Source organism: Felis catus, chromosome B1 (genome assembly GCF_018350175.1).
Source record: "Felis catus isolate Fca126 chromosome B1, F.catus_Fca126_mat1.0, whole genome shotgun sequence".
In the NCBI taxonomy this organism is placed as follows: Eukaryota; Metazoa; Chordata; class Mammalia; order Carnivora; family Felidae; genus Felis; species Felis catus.
In genome coordinates, this window is record NC_058371.1 from 117,508,398 (window position 1) to 117,531,881 (window position 23,484).

Below are 23,484 nucleotides of genomic sequence, written 5' to 3' on the forward strand. Positions count from 1 at the left end.
CGTTTCCACTGGCTTATTCTTGCAGTGGGAGAGAGGTGGCAGAGTTGCAGAAACGGTAGAGGGTCGCCTGCTGAGTCAACTTTTAGAGAGCCTACAGAAAGCGCAGAAAGGTGGAAGCCTTTTAAAATTCCTTCCATTGTCTTCATTTTGCTCCTATAGCTGAGGCTTGCCCGAGCTCTGAGGGCAGTCTGCCAACTGCTTGCTGAATAGTGAATGGGAACAAGCTGGGCTGCTGTGTTGCTTGGCAGAGAGAGAATAGCAGACAGGCTGGCTGCTGGCTGGACGACACCATTTCCACTCCTCTGTGCCTCTGCCTGCAGGAAGCCCCCAGGTGGCATTAGGGAGAATTAGTGTGTAAATCACAAGGCCTGCTAATTTCTCACCACTTCATTAGCTGACGGTTCAATGAAAGCGCTCTCCTGCCATTCACCTCACGTCTGTGGTGCTGACGCTTCTCATCAGCAGAAGCAGAGTTCTGTCGTGCTGTGTTGACACGCTTGTGACTTTTTGGTCACCCCCCTCAGCGTGTGCTAGTTTATTCTCTGACCCCGCCACTGGCATATACTTCCTTGGGCGTCCCTGTGACACCTACCTCAAATTTCCTTTTGATTCAGACTTGGTTTCACATTGCCAGGAAAAGCTGGACATTTTCTTGCTCCTGTCTGTGTCTTTTTACAGGATGGGTTTGAAGATCTACCACAAAGTGTTAAAAAAAAATACTCTGTATGTTAAAGGACTCTCCCTTGCAGCATCACTAATAGCAAATTTTTTTGAGAGCTTAATACGTGCCAGGTATTGTTCTAAGCACTTTGCAGGCGATTGAATCCTGTTACTTCTATTTTATGCAGAGGAAACAGAGACAAGTTAATTTTGTTACCTAGGACACACAGCATTGAAATAGAGAAGTCTGGATCCAGAGCCCACACTCTAAATAGTAAGGCATTTTGCCTTAGTCAATTACTTAGTTAATTACTGGAATAATTCAACAAACATTAATGAAGCACTAAATATGTATCGCTTATTATGCCAGAGTTTAACATATTACAGTTTACCTATCCTTTGATTTTTATTTCCATCACACAGAAGGTATTTGTCGAGCCCCCCTTATGTCTCTAGAGTTGTGCTCATGTAGATGCAAGAGAAATACAGGGTGTGACCTTGCCATTGAGAGATTTATAGACATGTAGACCAGAGGGTGACAAATTTTTCTTTATAAAGGGGCAGATAGCAAATAGTTTTGCAATGAAGTTCAGGTGATCTCTGTCTCAATAAGTATGAAAGCAGTCATAGACAATATATAAATAAGCATGTCTATATTTAATAAAACTTTACAAAAATAAGTAGTAGGCCATATTTGGCTCATGGGCTGCCTGCCATAGAGGATAAAACCAGCCCTAAGAGAACCATATAGAAATAGTAAATAATGATAGTGTAACTGAGAGCTGAACTGTGTGTTTCTGCCAGTGAGGTACACAAGTGAAATTGTGTCAGAGAGCAAAGAGAACTGTGTAATTTCAGTGATTAGGCAAATGGTTTCTAGAGGTGGAACATGAAACTTTCCTAAAGTGGGAAACATCTGATAAGTACCTGGAAGGTTGTGAGGTGGCTTTCATGAACAAGCCCATTGTTGTTAGTACCGTGTATAGCAGGCAAGTTGGTTGCCTAATATCCTTTGTCTCTTCCTTCCTTGCTATCAGAACCCCAAATCTGTTTGTTATCACCATGTGCTCAGCTCCAAAGATGCGTTGATTAAAGGCAATCGTAACAGTTGTATTCTCTAATTTCCCAGCCAACTGATCCAATTCTGATCAATTACAAGTAGAGGATGCCTACTACGCTGAGAGGGATGGAGATCTTTGGCATTTCTGACCAAAGGGACAGACAAAGCTAGTGCTTCACATCCCTCCTGTTTTCCTGCCACGGTGTGAACATGAAGAGGTGCTGAGGCAGCCATCTTGGGGCCTTGAAGGACTAAGCCAGCATGTAGATAGGGAATGGGGGGCAGAGAGGAGGAGACTGAGGCTCTGACGATGCCACTGAGCTACTGCCCAGGTGCTAGGTTGCCTACCTCCAGCCACTTAACAATTAACTAAATGTTTTCAATGTTTTCAGTTACTATTAGTTAAATAACAAATGTGTCTCTTAAAATATTTCAGGAGAACTGTCTAGAAATTCTAGGAGTTTCCCATTTTCTTAGATATCTCAGAAAATTGTGCTAAATCAGATGAGAATTATTTCTGATACTTTTCACTTTCTTGGTATTTCCTTCTCCATGATACACTAATTAGGAAAAAACAGAAGAATATCAGCCCATTTTCATTTAAATATTAGTGTAAATGTTTTAAAATATGTCTGAACAGGGTTAACAGTGATTATGGCTGGGTAATTGAGTCCCTCTAGATGTTAGAATCAGGAGTGTGGTTTTTTTTTGTTTGTTTGTTTTGCTTTATTTTTATAACTTTCCCATAGGAAATATATAAACAGAAATTTAAAAATGGCTCTGACAACACCAAACTAATCTTATTACGGTAAGCTTCTTTTCTGGCTGACACTGTTTTCCTCTTTTTCTTTTCTCTCTGGCTTTCTAAACTCACCTCTTAATTTTCTTTCCCATATTGCTGTTTTTTTATTCATTTGTTTTATAAAAGGTCGTTCTAACACATTTTCCATTTTAATGTAGTCTGTAACAGTCTGATGTTGCAGGTATGAATATGGAGTCCTTGAAGTCTGAGTCTTATTTTGAAAAGTCTCACCCAGTAGTCTTCTAGAGTCATTCCTCCATTTAATAAATGTTAACTGTCTCTTATGTGCCAGCCATGGTTCCACGTGCCATGGAATTAGGAGGAACAAACATTTGAAACTCCATGTTATTCTGTTTTACCCTCTTCCTCTAGGCTATCACACATCAGCTCATTCTATAAGACCCAACATAAGTGCTATTTCCTCCATGAAACTGGAAGTGACCAACTCTTTGGTTATTTTCATAGTGATAGTATATTACGTTTCTTGGTTTACATCCTTATCTACATGGTGGATTCCTCTAGGGGAGCAGTATACTGTGTCATTTTAATCTTCCCTTAGTGTCCAGCCCTGTGTTGCTCCCTTTAAACAGCCACACCTGTATCTATAGTAAGGGCTACATGCTCAGATACATGCTTTCTGTGGAGAATGTCCTGGACTTGACCTGTATCTTGTCATACTTTAGTCAATTCTCACAGACACCAATGACACTTATTGTTTTCTTTTTTACCTTCTCACCGTTCTTCAGGTATGCTTCGCTCCTTTTCCAGACCTTCTCAACTGTGTCCCCTCCGAGATTTTCTCACTTTGACAGGGAGGCTCATGTAGAGGGACCTAGAACTGATTATATTTTGCACTCAGCAAGCCCTCAGTAATGTGTTTAATAAGTAAGTGGATGGGCAAGTGAATGTTCACAGAAAATATGCATTGAAAAATGCTTTTTCTAGTAATTTTGGAGTGAAAGAAAACCAGTACGATACTATTGGCTGCTGGTGGTATTTCTTGAAATGTGGGAAGGCACATGAATAGAGGCCTGAAAACTCCATTGTGGCACATGAAGCCAGTATTCTGGTCACCCAGTCCCTCTGCATCACATTCTTGTTGGTATAGGAACCCTCTTTAAGGAGAAAAATAAGGAAAATAAGAAAACACAACTCTTTCTGAACTCAAGTTAGATCAGGAAATTGTGGCAATTTCTGGAATGTCAAGAATAAAAATAAGGAAGGAAGAATTAATCCTGCTAGCCCCAAATGAGAAGCTGTCACCACGAAAGCTGTAACTCTCTAAATGAATGTAACACCTCTGAAAACTCTCACAACTGTGCCAAGTATTTACATGTTCTCTGTGAATGTGGCATCTCACAGCAAGTGGTTTTGGTTGTGAAGCACACCATCTGTGTGATTACCCACCCCTTGCTAGAGTACTCTGAACTCAGCAGTTGTACAACAGATGCATTTAAATATACAGTATTCCTCCTCGCATAGTTCAGAATGGGTGTTAGGAACTGAGGGAAAACAACCAGCTTCCTTGAAACTCAGGCTCCATCTGACATCTTTCCAGACACCTTTCATAACCGTGCAGTTCTGGAAGATAACAGTATCAGAATTGATTTACTGATAAACAGGTCAGCTTGACCCAGCACACCAGTACTGCCTTCACAATCATTGAGTCACTCAATTTGGAAGGTGAAACCAGATAGATCACTGTTTGGTTTTCATTTAAGTGGACGTCTGTGTAGTCCTGGGAAAAACAAGTCCATAAAAGTCCAATTGTATGCGCTCCAGATAGATGAATAAAAATGGTGTCATTGTAATTCATCACTATCATTTCAGTAGGTGTGGATGTTTGGAAAAATAACAATAGATAGTTTTTGGTGACAATATGAAATCAAGAATACCAGATTGAATTCTATCCTTCATATTTGGTTTGTTTAAATATTCCACAGGCATTCACCAAGGTATTTTATTTGGAGATTAGTTCATCCTAATTGCAGGAATGAGATCTAAAGTTGTATTTTTCAGAATGTGCATATTAGAAAAGGCCGTTTGGCCCTTCTGACTCCTGTTCTTATTGCCATCAAGAGATGAGGTGTCCTCATGCTCTTTCAGCCTGGTCCCATCCCATGCTGGGTGTGGGATGGACATGTCTTACCTAAAAGGGGAAGCTCTTCCACTTTGCCGACAGGCCCTTCTTCTGTTTTTCCCAGGGGTGGTGTGTATGGGAAGCAGAGGTGCAGTCAACACTGAACGCACACACTCAAGGAATGAAGTGATGTAGCCTGCAGAATTTGAGGGAAAAAAATGGATGAGGGCTTTGTTATCCTCCATCTATGTGATAAAATTCCAAACAGGAAATTTAACACGACCAGAAGATGAATTGTTGTTAATATTTTCTGAAAACTTTGGATAAGATTTGCATTTTGTTCATCATCATAAAGCATGGTCCATGGAAACCCGTATTCATGGGGTGCTCCATGGCTGAGGAAGTCTTTTTAGTGACATAGCCAGCAAGCATTCGATAAATAATATTAAGATATTGCAGAAGCAAAAAGATCTATATCGTACTACTACAAAAATATTCAAAAAGCCTTGGCATTGTGGGTGATAACAGCATTGCTACTTTTTTTTTTTTTTGTCTCAGTGGGGAAAATAAAAACATAATTATTTTGAATTCAAATTAGGTCAGGAACTGGCAATAGTTTCTGGAATGTCAAGAAGAAAAATAAGAAATGAAGAAGAAATGCTTTTAGCACAAAATGAGGAGTTGTCACCATCAAAAGATGACGACAAGATGGTTACCAGACCTGAAAAGGAAGAGAAGGAGCTTGGACCTTAGGAAAAATCTTAACTGCTCTGATGAGTCTATCTTTTCTACTTATGACTTTAAGTCTTTGTTAGTAAATCAATATACCTCATGTGGATCTATGGATTCTTTTTTTTTTTTAATATAATTTATTGTCAAGTTAGCTAACATATAGTGTATACAGTGTGTTCTTGACTTCGGGAGTAGATTCCCATGATTCATCACTTACATACAACACTCAGTGCTCATCCCAACAAGTGCCCTCCTCAATGCCCATCACCCATTTTCCCTTCTCCCTCACCTGCCCTCCCATCAACCCTCAGTTTGTTCTCTGTATTTAAGAGTCTCTTATGGTTTGCCTCCCTCTCTGTTTGAAAGTAATTTTTTCCCCTTCCCTTCCCCTATTGTCTTCTTAATACATTTTTAATCAAACTGTTTATGTAGATGGGAGCTTTGCCAAAAAAAAAAAAAAAAAAAAAAAAGCCTACAACCCCACACACCCAAGTTGTGGCCCTGACCAGGAGAGTGAGATTAAAGACTTTAAACTGTATTTCATAGTCCATAGGTAAACATTGAAAGGATATTTAGCATCATGTAGCAACCCAATTGTATTTTGAATTATAATAATGCAAAGGGACTCTGTGAGGTGATTTATCGTCCATGAAAGAAGCAATCACAGGTCCAGGAAGTTTGGGAGACCAATACCGTGTCCATGTGAGGGCAGCTTCACTGAGCCAGGTGGAGGGATGGAGGTTTCTGAACAGAATTGGTGACATCTGAGGAAGAAAGATTTTTTTCCCCGTTTTGAGGGGAAAGAGAATGTATTTGGAGTTTTATACTTTGGAACATTGCTTATTGAATTTGAATTTTAAGAATGATGACTCTGGTGCAGTGTGTAACTACATTTTGCTTGCACTGAAATCCAAAGGTCTTTTGGCTGCAAATTTCTCAGAAACATTAATTAAATTGTTGAACAATCAGAAAGTTTATTTAGACATTTAGCAGAATTTCCTCAACCTGCCTTTAAGCATTTCCAAATCTTTAATTCAGTTTCCCACAACAAGTAGAGAAATGGTCTGGTTTTTCTGTATTTAGACCTACCATCCTCATCTATATACAGCACCACTTTGAGATCTAATAGAAGACTATAGATAAAAAAAAAAAAAATCCCGGAAGTTCTGATGTTTCCGGCTTGTTTCTGCTGAGGAATATGAAATTCAGACCACATCACCAAATGATTATTCAGATCGCACCCCTTTAATCTTGCACTCTCCTAGAATAGAAACAGGCCCAGTCAATGTTCCCATGTGGGTAAAGGAACATTGCTCAGAGTGAGAGAAAGTTATCCCAGGGTATGTGTGTCGATGTGTTTATGTGTGTGTGTGTGTGAGAACAAGCAAGCCCAGTGCTCCAGGATCTTACCAAGTGGAAAGTGCTGACTGTGACCAACAATTCAATATAATGTAAGGGCATGGGAGATAAAAATAATTATCAGTGGTTATCAAAATTTAACAGTTATGCTGTTGTAAGAAAGGTCTCAGATAGACTTGGCAACTAAGATTCTCTTAGAATGCTTGTTTTCTTACCATGCTGTGAATTTTTGTATTTGATGACTAATTTGGCAAAAATTCTGGGAAGTACTACGTGCTGCTTAATGTCAATTAGGTGGCAGTGAAGGGGTTCTACTCACAAAAGATCCTAGTATTTTGGGCTATTTTGGATTCTTTTTATTTAATAATAGACTGATGTGTTAAAATTCTAAATAAATGTTTGGGGAAGAATTCACAATAGTCACGGACCATCTAGCTTTCTTTTTTGAAGTCTAAAACCTTTTTTCTTTAACATTTTCATGACATGGTTATTAAAAGTAATAATGCTTTTATGAGGAGCAAATTGGACAGAGTTTAAGGGATTTTCATACAATCAATTGTGTATTTAATGTCAAAGCCAGAAATATGAGAAGCGGGAACCCCAGGACATTTCTACTGGATCATACTTTTCCTCTATTTGCTCTGATTTTCAATTCAACTTAAAAAAATATACATAGTAGGTGATATTTCACAGACCTAAAATCAAAATTAATTTGACCTAAGTTTAGAGACCCTTGAAAGGATTTAATCATCCCATTATTTAAATTCGGTAATTCCTAGGAGCAAAACTTTTGCTTGTGATCATTCTCACTGTTTCCCTTTTACTCAAAAGGAAAGATTGTTTGAGTAGTTTTAAAATAAGAGTAAGTGATTTAAAACTCAGCCTCTCTTATACTAATGGCTGAAAGTTAACTAAGCTGTGTTATGGGAACATGCCCTGACTAGATAACTGATTCTAGACCCATTCTTGCAGTATCTAGTTAATTGTTTTAGGAAAGTCTTCCTTTCTAACCTTCCCCTCACCTCTCCTTTCTTTCCCTCTTCCCCCATCTCCCTTCCTCCTCTTATTTATGAATCCCATTGTTCTCATCTGACAAAAGATTGGGAATAATAAGATCTAGCACATAGCTGTCACAGAGAGCTATTGGGATAATGTTATGAGACACGTAAATAGTTGGATCCCCTTCCTCCTGTCTTAGTAAATAGTATTCCCATCCAGCCTACTCCTCAGTAAAATCTTTCTGAGTCTCTCCGATGCTTTTCTTCTTCCCCAAACCTATCCAACTGCATGTCCTTCACAATATCCTTTACATTTATTTATTTCTTTCCTTTTCCACTGCTACCATTCCTTTACAAGTTATCCAGACAACTGTAACACCCTCTAATTTGTCTCCCTGCTTCTCTCCCTTTTCCTCATTGAATATATTCTGTTTAGCAGCCCAAATAATCATTTAAAAACACAAGTAAAATCAGGTCATTTCCATATTTTAAAGCCTCCAGTGTCTTCCCATTAGTCTCAGGAAAAAACGCAGAATGCTTACCATGGCCTCTGTAGCTGACTCAAGATGGCCACACAATCTTTGACCTTCCTCCTTTAGAGTAGAGATGTCTGATTCTCTTCCTTTTGAATCTGGGATGGCCTTATTGCTTTGTTTGATTAGTAAAAAGTGGGAGAAGGGATTTTCTGAGACTTCAAAGAGAGGTCATGTAGAAGGCTTGAAATGTGGGTCAAGGATTGCTCTGGGGGAAGACAGTCTTTGTGTAAGAAGACTAACAACCATGAGGCAGCCATGCTGCCATCTTGTGAGAAGAACAATCCATTTGGAGAGGCCCTAGAATGTGAGGTGCCATATAAAGAAAGGGGTCTAGGAGCATTAAGGCACAAGACATGGATGAAGAAATCACCAGGAGGTAGGTCTTCCACCTGTAGCTGCCCCAGCTAATACCACATGGATCAGAGAGAAATTGCCTGGAAGAACTTTCCCATATTCCTAACCTTCAAACTGTGAGCAAAATATAATCTTTGCTTTAAGCTACTATATTTTCGGGGTGATTTTATAGAAATCGGTAGCCCAGTCATTTCCAATAACCTAAAAATGTGGTTCTTGATTCTGTCTTGCAGTTCATCTCCTGTTTTCCCTCTGGCTTACTGCCCAGCAGCCACACTAGCTTCTTTGTAGGTCAATTTTTTCCTGTGCCAACACCTTGGTACTTGTACCCTCTGCATGAACTCTGACCCCAAATCATTTCATCAGTATCTCTTCTTATAATGGAACTTAAGTGTCCTTTTTTGTTAGGCCTTCCAGATCACTCAGTTTAAATTAGCCTCATCTCACCCATATCATTTTAGTTTATCATTGTTCTTTATTTTTCGTAGAGTTTTAACTATCCAAAATGATTTTGTTTATTAGATTTTGCTAATTAGAATGTAGACTTTTGAGACCAGGGGTCTTATCTGTGTGTTTCACAAATGCATCCCTAGTTCCTTTTGTATTCAATATAAATATTTATTTATTTATTTTTGAGAGAGAGAGAGAGAGAGAGAGAGAGAGAGAGTGAGCAGTGGAGGGGCAGAGAGAGGGGGAGAGAGAATCCCAAGCAGACTCTGTGCTGTCAGCATGGAGCCCAATGTGGGGCTCAAACTCACCAACCGTGAGATCATGACCTGAGCTGAAAACAACAGTTGGGTGCTTAACTGACTGAGCCACCCAGGCACCTCTCAAAATAAAATTTTTAAATAAATGCATGTAAAAGTGTTTCAAACCTATAGGGTTTCATTATTATCACATATCAGGAAACTGTTGCATGAAACCACTGAATGCTGGATGAAATACAGACTGGGCTGTACTCAGACATAAACCACTAAGATATACCAGTAAGATACAGAAAGTTAGAGTTCTCTAGAATTTTATAGATTTATAATTATCCTATAATATCAGTGCCTTTAATTCCACTTGAGTTGATCATAGCAGTACATTTCCATGATAATATCTCCTTTAGAAAATTGACAGTTGGGTTGTATGATTTTTCTATTCCCCCTCCACACCTGGCTCAGCCTTTAGTCTTCCAGCATCTGTTTTTTAGTGATAAAATGAAAAGTAAGGTATTCTTTTTTACTTTTCCCATCCATAAAGTCATTAAAGAGAATTAGTCATTTAATGAGAAGGGATTGGTCCCTTTCAAAGAAGTGAAAATGGGCTCACAATCCAAGTCATGAGAGCTTCTGGTTTTCTTTAACACCCAGCAATCGCTTGGGAGAAGACTGTTGTTAATCAATAGTATTTAAACTAACCGAGGGGAGAGAGAACATACAGAGCTTAACAAATTTGTAGAAAGAGCATCACTCCAGAGACTTAAGAGATGAGTTTGATTTGATTTGATTTCAACAAACTTATTGGCATGATAAACTCTATAATTGTCAGCGTGTATCAGGAGAGTCAGTTTAATACATATTACTATAGTGCGCATTTTAATATCGTGAGCTAGAGAAACTCACTGACTAGCAAGGAATTGAAATGTTGAAATGGAAATCCAGGCTTTGAGATTCCTAGAATCTCTGAACCATCTTGCATCTTTCTCTCCATCTGCCTGTCAACATGACTTTCTGAAATAACTAATCTCAAAGGAATACTTTAGAAAAAAAAATCATGTGGATATGTTTTTTCCCCCCTAATAAATGCCAATCTTAGGCAGTGTTTTTGTCAGGAGTCTCTGTTCCAGCTCTAAAAGCCAAAAGAAAGATGAAAATGAGTACACCAAAATGTAATTTAAAATGCAAATGCAGATTGTGCAGAAAAGCAGCAAAAGCTAATTGTAGTTTTTCTTCATGCTTGGCTCCATAGACACAGTGTGTTGTTGTTACCTTCCGCCTGCTGGGGATGTCAGACTGCAGCCGCACTGCCACACCATGACCTCGCAGATAAAATACATTTGACCTAAAAAGCAACCCCCCCCCCCCAAGCCCCATAACAGAAATCAATAGGAACTTTACCCTATACAGTACTAGGTGGAAAGGCAACCATATGTGACAGTGGGGCTGTAAATTTATGAGAAATCCCCAGACTAGAAATAGCAGTTACATATTATAAAGAAAGGGCATCAAATCTATATTCCCCAAGAGCTCACAAAACACACATTTTAAAAAATTCAGCCCCTGAATTAAAGACCCCGTTTGTTTTTCAGGGATCAGCATTGTACAAATATTTCCTATTTATATGAATTTGGAGTCAATTCAGTCAATTTTAGCTAATTTTTGTTTTTATTCCTGTCATATGTGGATAGTTGTAGACTACATATTATGCTGAGCTTGGGTAAATATATTATTTGCACTAAAACCTTGTTGACTCTTTTAAATCTTAGGACTCGCTTCCAAAAACTATAAAATTATTTGTGGATTCCAATTTTTTACTCTGCATTTTCCTGGAGTGGATGAGTATTAATCAGCCTTTTGTCACAAAATGTGAGTGGTCTTGTACAGAGCTGCTCGAAGGTATCTAGAGTCCAGGAGAGAGAATGAATTGACCAAATCGAATAACTTAGGAAAAGCTTGTCAGTCACATAATTAGAATTTTGAATTTGTAAAAATGACTCTGGGACTCAAGTGGGATCTACTCCATTATGTATGCTAATTAGGGCCACAGACCCTGTGGATAGAAGTGATTCTTTCTTAATCCTATCCTTCACGCAAAACTTTAGGAACTCAGTTAATAGAGTTCTATTGGTTCTTCATGCCCTTTCCTGCCCTCTAGTGGGGGTGCTACGGTGCTAGAAAACACGAAGAAGGCTGTGAGGTGGAGTTTGGATAACTGCATTAACCACACCAGGGTATAAATGTAGTCCCTGATGGCTACACACACGCCAAGGTCCAGAAGCTGTCAGGACTGCTCAGTGAGGAAGAGGTATGGAGATTCCCTTGTGTAGGCTTAGACAGCACAAGAGCTTGGGACCCATAATGATTGTATTCTATTGCTTTGTATGTACCTCAGTTTCTGCTTCCAGGCTTTACCATCTGGTGGTGTTCTGCCTGATAACAACTCATGATTCCTTTTAGCAATACATACATTTTTACGATGAAGGGCAGAATCCTTTGTTCAACGCTATCAATTACTTGCACAAGGAATCAAATCAACCTCTTTATGCATCTGTGCTGGATCTGAGGCTGAAAGCACATAAAGAGGAAGAAAAGGAGTTAGAGATCCCTTCTGAATTTTGTGAGAACTATCAGTCTACAGGAAGAGCAAGTATTAAAGCAAGTTTTGTGTGTATCAGTCACATATATACCAGTCTTAAAGTTTTACCAAATGAGTCAAACTATACCAGTGTTCCTCATGCATAACTACTTTCATTTTCTCTGCAATTTCTTGCATTTAGTTCTAAAGATTTTTTTTTAATTCAATCTTTTCTTTGAGAGGGGGAGAGGATATGAACTCTTGAGTTTCTCTCCCCAGAAGCCTTATGCCTGCATTCATCTGTACAGAATAGAGAGGAAAAAACCACTTCTATAATACTATTCAGAAACATGTTTTTTCTTTTGGTTATTATTTTTGCATGAGTATTGTACTTTGTTTCATAAAATGACTGGAGCTGTTTTTTTACTGCCTGTCATACAGTATTCAACTTAATACTTCTTTCTGGAACATTATCAACATGGTACATGTGATGTCAAATTGAAAAAAGAAATTTCAAATGAATCAGGAGGTAAGGGAAATCCAAATGCAGGAGGATAACAGAAGGTCAACCAGAAGTAGGAAAATGTTCAGAAAAATCCTGTTTGGGGCTGACTATGGTCAGGCCTCTGTCCCTGACATGTAGTTCAGTCTCTCTGCATTAAATAGTTTCTACCTTTCCCTAATGTGTGGGTGCCTTTCCCTCTCCCACCCAAGCCCAAAGGTTTATTCTTTCCTTCCCTCTTGCAGCCAGTTGTCATTATTTATAATGTTATCTTGGCAGTTTGAGTTAACAAAATCAATTTTGCTAAGCTTTACAGTTGTTGAATAAAAAAAGACCATTTCCTTTTCTCTATTGCTAGCTAGCAGTAAATCTCTAGTCAGGATAAGGATGGATCTGAGATCTTATTTGATTTAAGGTCTGTGTGATTCTTAAGTGCATTTCCATTTTATATGATTTTCTGAATTCCTCCTTCTTTATGACTCTCACATCAGAGTATTCCCATTTATGCAAAATTGCTCCCTTCAGCCTCTGTACAGTGACTATAACAATACTAATAACACAAATACTTCGGGTAATGATAGCAAACACTATGGTGTTTCTATGTGTTAGGCACTATATTAAGTGCTACATATTGACTCATTTATCCTCCAACAACCCTGTAGGTACTCTTATTTATATTTCACAGATGAAGAAACTGGGGCATAGGTTGATTAACTTGGTGAAGATTATACAGCCAATAATTTTGTAGCTATGATTCCAAACCAAGTGATGTGGATCCAGAATTAGTTCTCAACCACAACGATATGTCCTCTTTCAATAATAATAGCTGAAACTTGTATATTCACCATCAACAACATTAAACAGTAAACCACCATCATCATTACTGGTAGAGTAACCCTTGATCTACATGGTACCCATGTGATGCCTTGAAATTGAGGTGCCATGAAAAACATTCTTATTAGCTACTAGGAAACTGACATAGGATTGCATGGCCATGCAGAATGTTAAATAGATCCCTAGAAGTGACTCTGTGCCAAAGAAACTTGGCATACATTGTCATAAGGAGGCCTGAGGGGTCACAGGACCTGCAGAGGGGTCTAGTGCTGGATTTAGGTGCATGAGTTCAGGCAGGTTGTCTAATCTCTCTACACCTCAGACTCTTCTTCTATAAAAAAGATAATTTTGATCCTTCAGATTGCTGGAGGCTGTATTAGAGACTGAAAACTGTCATTGTATGCGGTATGAACAATAATTTTGCTAGAGTTTTAGAAGAGAAAAATAATGGTTGGAGTAAGTCACCATTTTGTACATGAGAGTTTAAGCAAATAGAACAGAAAGCATGTGAACTGTAGTGGTATTACCATTTTCTCTTAGTTAAGTAGACACACAATGTGTAGAAAGAACACTCCTGTGTGTCTCCTTTACTCACACACACAACATTTCTGACACCAGATGTGATATTTTTCGTCCACCCACAGCAGGCAATTCTGTGATACCACCTGTGTATGCACAATTCAGCTGCCCTCTCTACCTGGACTTGGCATCACACACCATAAGTTTAGAGCTCAGACCCACAGGACTGCCCCCACTTCGGATGCCAATCACAAGTTTGAGATCTTCTGTGGTACTTTTGACTGAATGGCTGGAACCCTTCCTGGGGTTCCATAATTTACCAGAATGGCTCACAGAGCTCAGAAACATTTACTTACATTTAACAGTTTATTATAAAAAGGACACAGCCGTCAGATGAAGAGATATAAAGGGTGAAATTTGGAAGGGTTCTAAGCACAGGAGCTTCTGTCCCCATGGAACTGGGGTGCACCATCTTGGCACATGGATGTGCCAGAAGCTCTCCAAACCTCACACTTTTAGGATGTTTTATGAAGGCTTTGTCATATAGGCATGATGGACTATTAACTCAACCTCCAGCCTTTCTCCCTTATCCACATGATGAATAAGACTCTCAAAGTTCTAAGTATTTAATCAAGGATTAGTTCTTTTTGGTGACCAGTCCATATCCTGAGGCTCTCTAGATATCCACAAGTCTAGACCATGAGAACAAGAGACATTTCTATCACTCAATAAATTCCAAGGGACTTAGAAGTACTGTTTCAGGAACTGGAGTCAAAACCCAAATACAGTAAAACCTTGGTTTGCAAGCATAATTCATTACAGAAACATACTTGTAATCCAAAGCACTTGTATATCAAAACGAATTTCCCAATAAGAAGTAATAGAAACTCAGATGATTTGTTCCACAACCCAAAAATACTCATATAAAATTATTACAATACTGTAATAATATAATATAAAATAATAAAGAAAATACAAAATATAAAGAAAAATAAATTAACCTGCACTCACCTTTGAAAACTTTTGGGGCTGGTGTGAGGGAGACAAGATAGAGGAGGGTTGTTGTGTAGGACAACTTTCATTATCACTAACGGAATCAGTGCAGTCTATTGGCTCAATGAAATCTTTTTCTTTTCATGCAACTTTAGTAAGGAGCCTATCCAATGACACTTGCTTTAGCCTCCTTTTGAGGATTTTGCAGAAATGTGACCTTACATTGTCGTTAAACAGGTTCATTGCTCACACGGCCACAGCTTTATTCAGGTGTTGCTTTTCTACAAAATGTTGCACTGTTTCCCACATTTTGCACATGTTCCTAATCTCATTTGAAGTGAGGGATTCCTCTGCCTTTTTCTCCTCCTCCTCTGCAGATGAGATGCAGACATGGACTTATAAATCTTGCAGTTTCAGCCACTCACATACCTCGATTGTACTTCTCTATTCCTTCTTAACTTCCATTGTACTCATTTTCTTCTTACTGCCTTTCTTTTCAACCTTCGTCTGCATGGGGGCCATTGTATGTGCTCTCATGGATGTTGACTACATACAATATTAATCAACTCTTATACTGTATTTAATGTAACTGGCGATAAAGCAGCAGAGGAAAGGGTGTATATCTGCAGGCAGCCTGACCTAGAATGCAGCAAAGCATTCCTAAGCTTACTCTTGTATGAAAAAGCAAAGGACTGTCCATAGGACAGTCCACTGCTTTGAAGTGACAAGAAATACACTAGTGTCAGTTGTGGGTACCTTTCTGAAAAGTTACTGATTTCTGCCAAACACTGCAGCCTGAGGCTGAGCATCTGAGCATGGGAGCCGATAACCCACAATCCCACAGCCAGAGAGGGAGAGAGAGAGAGAGAAGAACCATTGTGAAGAGAGCGAGAAGAACTCAGTTGTGATAATGTGACTTTCAGCGTCATGTACTACTTGTATTGCAAGATATCACTCATTTATAAAGTTAAAATTTATTAGAATTGTTTGCTCATCTTGCAGAACATTAACAGGAGCTAGATAATAGGAACTGGCAGACAAAGACCAATATATACATTTCTTACTTCATACTTTCCTATAGTTTGTCCTCTTTGTATAAACCAAATGGCAATGGTTTATTGGTTATTGGTGGTAAATGTAAATGTTCCTTATTAAGAACTGCATTAGATTTTTAAAAAGTACAGAGTTTAAAAGTATAACATGTGACAAAGATTAATAGTTGCTTGCTCTGATAAACCTTTTACTCTCTCACCTTAGTAACAAACCCAGACACACTGCTGCCTGGAAAACCAAAAACAGAGAGACATATTTCTCTTCTTCCTTTGCAACTAGGTATGGCCATATGTTTAAGTTTAGGCAAATAGGATAGAAATAGAAATATTGTGTGGAAATTATGGCAAAGCTGTTTAAAGGGACCCAACTCTGTGGAAAGGAATCCTTTTTGTCCTATTGCATTTGCTCTGTTGCTTTCAATGTGAATATGGTACTTGGAATTCCAGCATGAGCTCCATGCATGATGGGATGACCTTAAAAATGGAAGATATGATTCGGGAGCAGAAATACAGGAGCCTGCGTTCTTGATGACATCATGGCTTGCCTGTATCAGCCATGGATTGCTTATTTCTAGACTTCTTTTAGGATATTAAAAGAAAAAAGTCTAAAGAAATTTAAACCACTGGTATTTATCTCTATTACCAAACTAATCTTAACTGTGTACAATAATACTAATTTTCAATTAAAATGGTCATTTTTATGATTATTTACATTGGCATGTGAAAATAGATTGTTGTAGTTTTGATTAAATATAATGTCTGATTATCCTGAAATAGCAATAATAATCTTGAAGTTATTAATTCCATTATATGCCACATGTTTAAGTTAAAAGGATATTTGTAAGCACTAATATTACTGAATTCAGCACATAGAAATGGTTAAAATAAAGAACAAGACATGAGAGTATATATTTCTACTATCTATAACACCTACACTTTGGTTTCAGGAAAATAGTATCATTTATCACATGAACTTAATTTGGATGTATCCATGGTTTCGACTGTGCCTAATACATATATTTATTTTTTTCCAAACATAAATTTATGTTTAATACCTAAAAAAAATCCAAAACAAAACCTACCAGAGGTTCCACAGTTACAATTTTCTTTCAGAAGGGAAGAATAAATTACTCATTTGAAAAATAACACTTTTCAGAATAGCAAAAGTTATACATGAGTTATAAATTAGTCTGAACACAAAAGGTAGAAAGATCCAGAATCCAGCTTTAAGAGTTTTTACTGGTTTCTGTAGATATCTAAACCTCTGTACATCTCTTCCTGCCACAAATTTATAGTTTTTATCTGATTTGCTAAGGAATCTATATTATCTAAGAAAAAACTAATTCTTGGATTACCCAAGAAATGTTTCCTTTAGAGTACTAATAACTTCTGAAATTATCCCCTTTATGTCTATCGTCTGTTTCCAGCTAAGGCTGGGCTCTTCTAGTCTATGTTATCTTCAACTCCAGAGCCATTTTTCTGGTAAGAAACAAAAAAACACACCTTAATGAGTCATGCATGAGTATGGTATTATTGTTATTGTTATCATACATAACCATATTAAAATAGCTAGGGGAATGGCTGCTCTTTTCATTAAAGCAGAAGGTGGCAGGAATGGAGGAAATGTGCTGACTCCCAGGGAAAGCTTGACAATCCTTACCACTTCTCTAGAAGAAATACTCTAAAGTATAGTAGGATGAACATTGGCTTTGTAGACAGCCCATGTTTGAAGCTTTTCTCTACTAATACCTTATGTCTGTCGGTAAAGGATTTGCCTTCTTTGAGCCTTCAATTACTTGTGTGTTAAACAGGGATGACACCTACCTGGGAGGATTGTTAGTATTTGGTGTGCAGTAGGTATTCAACTCATGGTAGCTATTATTGTTACCAGCCTAGATTGTGAATTTTTTATATTGTGATGAAGACATGCAATGAAGACCTACAGGTCTCAAAAGGTGACAGAAACAAAAAGCTAAGAAATGCAGGCAAAGTTATTACCACAGGTGCTCTGGTTATTACCACAGGTGCGTGTTTGTGTGCTTTCAAAATTCAAAATTTCAATATGCTAAAATCCTAATGCCTAACGGGATGGTATTCCCTTGGGAGGTGGGTTCCTTGGGAGGTGATTAAGTCATGAAGGTGGAGACTTTATGAATGGGATTAATGTTCTTTTTTACTGTTGAAATGTTTTATTAGTTTCAGATGTACAACATAGTGATTTGCCATTACTCAATGCTGTCATGATAAGTATAGTTACCATGTGTCACCACATAATGTTATTATAATATAGACTATATTCCCTATGTTGTACATTTCATCTCTATGACTAATTTACTTTTAAGTGCAAGTTTGTTCATCTATTAATCCCTTTCACCTATGTGCATGTCTTCGGAAAAATGCCTATTCAGTCCTTAGCCCATTGTTAAAATGGTTTGTTTATTTTGCTATTGAGTTGTAGGAGATCATTATATATTTTGATACTATTTCCTTATATAATATATGGTACACAGTATTTTCTTGCATTCTGTAGGTTTTCTTTAAATTTTGTTGTTAGTTTTCTTTGCTGTGCACAAGCTTTTTATATTGACATATTACCACTTGTTTATTTTTCCTTTGTTGCCTCTCCTTGTGGGGTCATATCCAATATATCACTGTCAAGATCAATGTCAGAATGCTTTCAGTGTCATATAAAAAATCTTTGCCAAAACGAACATATTTCTTCTTTGAGAGAGAGCGCATGAGCAGGGGAGAGGGGTAGAGGGAGAGAGAGAATCTTAAGCATGCTCCACGTTCAGTGTGAGACTTGATCCCACAACACTGGGAGCATGACCTAAGCTGAAATGAAGAGTCAGATGTGGGGTTTCATCCCACAACCCTGGGATCATGACCTCAGTTGAAATCAGAAATCAGACATTCAACTGACTGAGCCACCTAGGCACTCCTGCCAACATTAACATCTTATAAAAGAGACTAAACAGAGTTCCCTAGCCCCATCTACCATGTGGGGACACTGTAAAAAGATGGTTGTCTATGAACCAACAAACAGTCTAGGCATGAGATCTTGGAGTTCCCAGGTTCTGGAACTGTGAGAAATACATTTCTGTTGTTTATAAGCCATGCAGTCTATGGTATTTTGTTATAGCAGCCCACACTGATTAAGACAACAAGGAAGCAACTTGATGTACTCATCAAGTCCCTGTTACCTGTTTTTGAGGGAGGATTCCTGCTCTTCTCTTCCCTTTATAATATAGCCCATGCTAATGCATTCACTAAAGGGGAAGTTTATAACTCAGCACTATGGTAGGAAAAAAAATATGCTACTAACTTTCAATTACATTTTGTAATCGGCGGTGATGTTAAAAATATTTAGTAACCAAACAGGGGCATGTGCCCACATTCCAACTGATAGCCCACAGCATCCCACACTTCTAGCCCTGAGTAGTCACAGACAATGGCAATGTGTACTTTCAAACTAACTAAATGGATATTTTATACATTAGGAAGTACATGAATAAGGAGGAAAGGGAAGGACTTCACTAAATGTGAGCTGCTTGGAGAAATGTACTATATGAAATGCATACACTCTTGCTTAGTTTTTATCTTCAAATACTACTTACCACTGTAAATAAGGAAAGATTCCCAGTTCCTTAAAAATTGGAACAGTAAGTGAAGTTTTAATTCTGTACCTTTAAGAGTTACAGCATAGTAATTGGAGCTTTCTCTGCATATACATCAAATGTTTTTACTTTTTAAAAATTTTTAATGTTTATTTGTTTTTGAGAGAGAGCATGTGCAGGGGAGGGGTAGAGAGAGAGGTCAAGAGAGAATCCCAGCAGGCTCTGTGCTGGCAGCTTGGAGCCTGACATGGGTCTCAGTCTCACCAACTGTGAGATCATGACCTGAGCTGAAATCAAGAGTCGGATGCTTAACCAGCTGAGCCACTTAGGTGCCCCAGGATGAAATATTTTTAAAGATACTTTGCAACTTTTACTTTGGTGAATATTTAATTTAAAAAATCACAGGTGACAAACAGTAACCAAATCGTCACTATTTCAATTTAATTTCAACATCGGTAATAATTTAAATGTGAACCGATCAGCTTTTTAAAATATTAAGATGTGGATTTGTGTCTAAAGATACCACTGTGCCTAACTATTCCCTGGGTACATGTTTAATACTTTGTATATATCTTTGATTTAAACCCCTAGCCCTTGTGGCTCTGATTTTGTGGCTGAGATGAGAATATGTTCATGAAGAGACATCAGTTGGTTTGATGAGAATCTGTGAGGTCACGAGTTTCTTGATCTATGTTGGGTATGAATGTGTTAAGAGCCACCTATTTCAGGACTTCTCTAGAGGAAGGCAATTGTCATTCTGTCCTGCCAGTATGAGGAATTTGGGAAGGTCTGAGCCTTAGGACCCACTTTCCTTCCTACCTGATATTTTCAGGAGATGTGTTAAGTTGTTCTGGGAAGTTTCTAAGAGTCATTTCATCCTCATGTTGAAGAGAGATTTAAAAAAATTTTTTTAAATATTTTTTAAAATTTATTTTATATAGAGTATGAGTAGGTGAGAGGGGCACTATGAGAGAGAGAGAGAGAGAGAGAGTGAATCCCAAGCAGGCTCGGGTTCTCAGCATGGAGCTTGATGTGGTGCTTGATCCCAGGATCCCAGGATCACGACCTGCACGGAAGTCAAGAATCAGATGTGCAACTGACTGAGCCACCGAGGCCCCCAAAGAGAGATTTTTAACAAAATCATACTGTCAGCACTGGAAAGGCAAGAAGTACAGACAGGCAAAGACCATTTACTGAGTAGCAGTATTCTCATGGCATTTCTGGAGACAAATCAGTTGTATCCAAATCCCTTGGCTGGTAGGAATCTCAGGGAATTTGCTCACTGTTGGCATGATGTTCCTTGGCATATGTTTCTTCATTGAAAATCCAAAAGATGTTGGAAGCCAGGGTTGATTATGTATTTTAAACCTTCCAAGGGACTTCAGACCACAAAAGAACAACCCGACCTCAACAGGGATTGGAATTTTAGGAAGAGTCAGTGCTTGTATTGATGCTATCTTTCTATTTTATGTATATTGGAAATGGTTTTAAAGTATTCAAAACCTTTGGGTTCACTGTACATTGAGTAGATCATTGTAGAACTCTTGGAAGGCTGATTCTCAACCTGAATCTAAAGGTTCAGCCAGAGATTTTTTTTTCTGTGCCAGCACAGTGGATTAATCATGGTATAACTGGCAGAATGCAGTTCTAGGTCAATTGTCAGTACAAACTCAACTGCCATGTCTATCAAGGTTCATATTAACTGCCTATTTGTGTATGTAATAAGTATTCTACAGGGACAGAACTAACTGGTATAAACTGAACTGAACTTGTGCCAAGAAAATAGCTATACACACTGTACATATCTTGGCCATCTTCTCTGTTGCTTCTTAGGTGGTGTGAGTTCTGGCAGGAGCATGCTCCAGGATGGAGACTGGGTTCTTTGGCCCACCAGCTATGTTGGGCAGCTTCACAGGGCATGTGAGGCAGTTCCAACTGGCAAATGGCCCCTTCCTTTTAATAAAGCCATTGGCACCCTCCTAAGGGGAGAAACAGAAATGGTAAAGACCTGGTCTCCGTCATGTACTGAGGCTGTCAAAAACTGATACCTTCGTAAGTTCAGCTTAAGACCTTTTTATCTGAAAATATCAACAGTGTAATTGCAGAAAACGTCTACGGCTTTATCTTCCTCCCCTTCCTTCAGTTCCTCCTCCTCAGGAAGCTACAGAGGGCAGAATTAATGGTACCCTGAGGACCCCTAACTTCCCAGAGTAGAACCACTATGACTTGGCACCTATGTCGCTAGAACATCTTGTAAGCAAGTACGATGCCAAATGAACACATGTGAACAAGAATACTCAGCAAGGAGGAAATGTTGATCTTATCAGTGAGCATCAAATCTAACTAGAAGTAGGAAAGAACTGTTCCATATGCTCCACTGACAGAACCATCCAGGATGCAAGACAGTAGATCACTACTGGTGTAGAAGTCGGGGAAAAAATGTGCACCTGGCCCTTTGGGGACGTGTGGTATGTAAGCATTTCCCAATGTACAAGCATGTTTTTCCGGCCCCCCCTCATAGAGGAGGGAGACGTTGTAAATCAAATTTGTATGCTTTGCTACTCATCAGACATTGATTATTATTCTCCTGGGCAAGTAAGGAGAATGGCTAATTGTTTGGCTCTCTTTTGCATCTGTAAGTATATTATCCATGAAGACTGCGAACTTTATTTGATAGTTCATAAATTTGCAGATATTATCAGGGGAGAAAGGGAAGTTCAGTGTGTGCCAAGAGCAGACAACTTGGTTTGTTTCCCTCTATATGACATTCTAGCATTGTTTCTGGAGAGTGTTTTTCTTTCTTTTCTTTTTTTTTAAAATACAGCTTTTTGCAGTATAAGTTACATACATTAAACTGCACATACATCAAATGTGCAATAGATAAATTTGTATATATATACATATCCATGAAACTAGCACTAAAATTAACATAATGAACATATTCATCACCCTTGAGTGCTCTCTTGTGTTCCTTTGCAATTCTTTCCCTCTTGCTGCTCCCTAACCTCCCCACTCCTGTCCTCTTTCCAAGGCACCCCTGATATGCTGTTTGTTACTATAGATTACTTTGTACTTTCTAGTACATAGAATCTACAATACAGAGAATCTACAATATGTACTTTTAAAAATTTCTTTCACTCATTGTACTTATTTTGAGATTGTCATATATCAATATGCCATTCTTGTATCACAGAGTGGAATTATATGGATAAGGATCGCTTGTGTATCTACTCACATGTTGATGGTATTTGGATTATTTACAGTTTTTTGGCTATTGCAAATAAAGCTGTATTAATATTGATACACAGGTATTCATATGTTCAGATGTTTTTATTTCTCTTAGGTAAATATATAGGAAGGGAATGGCTGAATCATTCAGTAGGTGTATATTAAGAAATTCCCACATTTTTTTTCCAAAGTGGTTACACCATTTTACATTTCCATCAGCACTGTGTAAGGGTTCCTGTTGTTCCACATTATTACAGACATTTGCTATGTTTTAAATCTTGTTCCAGTTAGATGTGCTGTGGTATTTCATTGTGGTTTTAATTTGTATTTTCTTATTAACTAATGGTGTTGAAAATCTTTTCATCTATTTATTTGCAATCTGCATGACTTCTCTGGGGAAAGGTCTGTTCAAATTTTGTGCCTATTAAAGTTTTTAATTTCTTTAAACATTTTTTTAATGTCCATTTATTTTTGAGAGAGAGAGATACAGACAGACAGACGGCAGGAGTGGGGAAGGGACAGAGAGAGGAAGACACAGAATCTGAAGCAGACTCCAGGCTCTAGGCTGTCAGCACAGAGCCAGATGCAGGGCTCGAACTTACGAACCCTTGAGATCATGACCTAAGCCAAGTCAGACGCTTAACTGACTGGGCAACTCAGGGGTCCCAAATTTTCTTATCTCTTATTGAGTTTTAAGAATTATTTATATATTCTTTAAACAAATCTTTCATCAAATATATAATTTGCAACTGTTTTTCCTTGTCTGTGGCTTGCCTTTTCACTGTCTAAATGGTGTTTTTAAGAGAACAGATTTTTAATTTCAGTGATGTATGATTAACCAATTTGTTCTTTTATGGATCTTGCTTTTGGTACAGTGTT

At 38.2% G+C, this 23,484-nt stretch overlaps 1 long non-coding RNA gene across 3 annotated transcripts in view; it reads left to right on the forward strand.

Moving 5' to 3' along the window:
- LOC123384999 overlaps nucleotides 1-5,440 on the forward strand; it is a 74,738-nt gene extending 69,298 nt beyond the window's left edge. For all 3 annotated transcript variants that reach the window (XR_006596899.1, XR_006596898.1, XR_006596897.1), the window contains one exon: nucleotides 5,201-5,440. This is a non-coding gene — a long non-coding RNA (uncharacterized LOC123384999). The remainder of the gene's footprint in view (nucleotides 1-5,200) is intronic.
- The last annotated feature ends 18,044 nt before the right edge of the window (nucleotides 5,441-23,484 follow it).